This window comes from Myotis brandtii, unplaced genomic scaffold (genome assembly GCF_000412655.1).
Source record: "Myotis brandtii unplaced genomic scaffold, ASM41265v1 scaffold50, whole genome shotgun sequence".
NCBI lineage: Eukaryota > Metazoa > Chordata > Mammalia > Chiroptera > Vespertilionidae > Myotis > Myotis brandtii.
The window spans coordinates 143,391-147,236 of record NW_005369061.1 but is presented as its reverse complement, the minus strand read 5'-3'; the positions used below and the strand labels follow the sequence as shown (position 1 = coordinate 147,236).

The 3,846-nt window shown below is 40.9% G+C and overlaps 1 long non-coding RNA gene across 1 annotated transcript; it reads right to left on the bottom strand.

The window, feature by feature from the left end:
- LOC106727915 lies at positions 1-1,601 on the bottom strand. The gene is made up of 2 exons (XR_001364156.1): positions 724-1,601; positions 1-634 (listed from the first exon to the last, which is right to left on the bottom strand). It is a non-coding gene; the product is annotated as an uncharacterized LOC106727915 (long non-coding RNA).
- Between the last annotated feature and the right edge of the window lie 2,245 nt (positions 1,602-3,846).

The window sequence follows — 3,846 nt, the reverse complement described above, 5'->3', positions numbered from 1 at the left end:
TTTTTTTTTTTACCATCTTGGTTTTTCTCCTTTTTTGCCATTCTTACAGACCTGTTGGTAGGCCCAGGAGCCAACAGTAGGCTACTCTTAGAGAAAGTCAGAGCAGAAGGACTTTGCTATTTCTAGTCCCAAATGTTGCCTCTTAGAGGGAGCGGTCTCCCTCAGCTATTGTCTTATATGATGATCTTTCCTTTGGGGATCTTTTTTGTAACCACTCAAAACTTTCCATTTCACTAGAAAGTATGAAAAACCATGGCAACATAAAGGCAGAAAATTCCAAAACATACACTTCTGAGACTGTTTTAATGTGTGCTGGTAACTTCAGTAAAAGTTAAAAAATCTCTTACTAAAGTTCAAGCCCAAATGTCCAAGTGCTTTAGTGTCTGTCCTGGTGTCTCTGTTATTATCACTTTTAGAAGCTGAAGGATTCCCTGTAACCTGCATTGGTCACCCTTTATTTGTCTCCTGTTAGAAAAGGGCTTTCCTTCTCCACTATTCCTCTCTCCTTTCTACCAAAATTCACTTTACAGAGAATGCCGTTTCCCACACTGCCCAGGAATCAGATCAGGCAGGGGAGTGAAATCCTGAGATGAGATGGGTGACGGGAGGGGAGACATCATGAGACTTTTTGTACCTAGAATCAAATATCTTTACTTCTTTCCTATTGAATGCTAAGTAAACCTGAATAGAGAAATGTACCTGACATCATGAGACTTTTTGTACCTAGAATCAAATATCTTCACTTTAGTTCTTTCCTATTGAATGCTAAGTAAACCCGAATAGAGAAATGTACCTATTGAGCCTTTTGGCCTCTAAATAATTGAGGCACCTTGGACTTGCATTCCCACCGTTAACTTTCTGTTTCACTGTTAATAATCTCAACTTGGTGAAAGGACTTTAAAAAACTGGACTAGCCTTTTGGTTTCTAATACCTTATGTTTGATCATCAATCAGATTGATTTCTTGGAAATTGAGTTCTCTAACTTGCAACATTAAGCTGATGAGTCTAAGTGGCCATGTCTAGTGTTGCACTAGATTTTGTGGCAAATGTAACTAAAGAACAAACGGATTCTACTCAGAAAATTAAAATGATTGTGTTCCATTCTCCTTTTGGGTTAGGGGTTATTTAGCTGGTCTCCAAAAAGATGCAGAGCTTTACATCATGGACTTTATAACCTAATCTTGTTACTCCTTTATAAATCTTCTAATCCTTCTTATAGGGGAAAGGAAAATGAGGAACAAGTGATTCTTAAGGATGTTAATTGGATAAGAAGCTGAGCCATGTCTTTCTCATTTTCTTTATACAGAAGGTCTCACTTTAGTATCAAAGTATTTGCATTTATTGCCATCCTATTAGCTCTTAGGGAGGGAAATCGATTCCAATCACACTTTACCATGATGGAAGATGTTTACTCTTGAAAAATGCCAATACAGATTTTTAAAAATCTATTCCAAATGCACTTTCTAATTTTTTTGCTTTTAAAATGGCTTCTTGGAACCAGTTTAATTGTATTTGTATTTAATTTTTGTTCTCATCTAAATGTGCATTTTCTGACTGTATAGAAGAAGCTTTGCTATGTAATTTAATAATAAACTAGAAATCTAAATGGTTGTGCCTATGGTTGTTTGTATTGGGATAGTACCATCAAGGCAGTTTGGGGCAGTCATTATGAAATCTTTGGTTTTGGTATTTCTCTCGATGTCCTGAAACCCAGGGTGCAGCATTACAGGTACTGAAATTCCATCACTGATTATTCCAGATCATCATAGGAATGTTCCACTAATGATTTAGCCCAGGAAGTGAAGGGGAATTCTCTTATCAAAATGAAACTTCAGAACATAGGTTGGGAATGGAAAATTTAAAATTTAGCAAGAAAAATGTTTCCACCCTCCCTAAATAATGACTTCTTATCCTATAGGTCAGAACTTGATTCTCCACCCCACCAGAGAATTTGAAAATTCCCCATTTCTCATTACCTCTCCAAATGTTATGTTTTTGGGTCTTTTTTTTTTTTTTAAGTAACAGTATAATTGAGGTATAATTCACATACCATAAAATTCGCCCTTTTAAAATGTACTGATAGGTTTTAGTATGGTAGTTGTGCAACCAGCACCACTATCTAACTCAGGACATTCTCATCACCCCCGCGTGAAGCCCTGTGCCCATTAGCAGTGACTTTCCATCCCCCTCTTCATCCTTTTATCCGACCACACTGTGCTTCCCTTCTCACCCACCCCAGCTTTTCCCTTCCGCCCACTCCCAGGGCCTCTAAAGTGGGGTTCTTTTTATGGCTGCCCAGTTCTGTACATGCACACCTCCACGTAGGCATGCGTAAAATCCAACCCCACATAGCGAGGCAGCCTTCTTGTTTTACAGGAAACAAGCCCAGAAGGATTAACTAATTTGCTCAAAATCAGAGAGAACAGTAAAGCAAGACTTTGAACCCCGAGGGCTCTTTAATGCCAACAGATCTTGTGATAGTTCCACAAAATATATTTTGAATCATGCCTATGATTAGGAGAGAAGCTATAAAAGAACCACCAATTTTGCCTGTTTAAAGGCAACACGTTTAGACTCTATTAAAAGCCCTGTAGCTTGATTATTTTCAAGGAAGGCTAACTACTAGCTAAATGCTTAATAAAAAGGTCTTGTTTGTGAAATCACTTTTTCTTTACAGGAACTAAGGCATTGATGTAGAAAATATTTTTCTAGTGGTGTTACTCTAAACCAGTGGTTCTCAACCTTCCTCATGCTGCGACCCTTTAATACAGTTCCTCATGTTGTGGTGACCTTCAATTTCATTGTTACAAATTGAACATAATTAAAGCATAGTGATTAATCACAAAAACAATATATAATTATATATGTGTTTTCCGATGGTCTTAGGCGACCCCTGTGAAAGGGTCGTTCGACCCCCAAAGGGGTCGCCACCCACAGGTTGAGAACCGCTTCTCTAAACCAAACTTCCTGCCCAACTCTGTGCCTTCTAATTTAGAAACACAGAGGCCAGCACTGGCCGGGTAGCTCAGTTGGTCAGAGCGTCGTCCTGATACGCCAAGGTTTGTGGGTTTGTCGGTTTGATCCCCGGTCAGGGCACATACAAGAATCAACCAATGAATGCATACATAAGTGGAACAAATCAACAAATTGATGTGTCTCTCTCCCCTTCCTCTCTCTCTAAGATCAATTTTAAAAAAAGAAACCACCGAGGTCTCCCTGGAGATGGCGGACAAAGCACCTCAGCACAGATCCCCAGTCAGTGCCCCCACACTGGGGCGGTGGCGCATGTCCCTTCCTGGTGGGATGGCCCTGACAGGCTGCCACTCCTGAACCGGGCCTTTCCTTTCCTTGGGAAAGTCTCTGAGGCTCTGCCCTGTCTGGTCTGACCTCAGAGCTGCTTAGAAGTAAAAACAGGTGGGCAGGGGGCTGGAGAACCTCACTGAAGGTAGTTGCTAGGGGCATTTTCTCTTGTTTGAAGCAAAAGCCGGGAGAAAAATATTGTCCTCCTGAAGATGCAGATCTGCTGGCTGGGTTGGACTCGAGAAGAACGAAGGCACTTTAGCCTGATGCCTTCCGCTCCACTCGGCCACGCTTCCCCCCTTGGCACAGCTGCTCGGCTCCCAAAGCTCTTTATTACTTACTCCTCGGTAGGCGCTTAAAAGCTAAGATGATTGGGTGCTGAAAGCCTGTAACTTTCTGCTTAGAGGAATCCCAGAGGTCACAGTGTTCTTTCTCCTCACCCTTGTAACATTACCTCCTCATTTGTGACCCTGATCATCTCCCCTCCTTTGAGATATAAAGCTCTTAGGAAAGTCACTTTCTCCTAATGAGTATATATCTTTCAG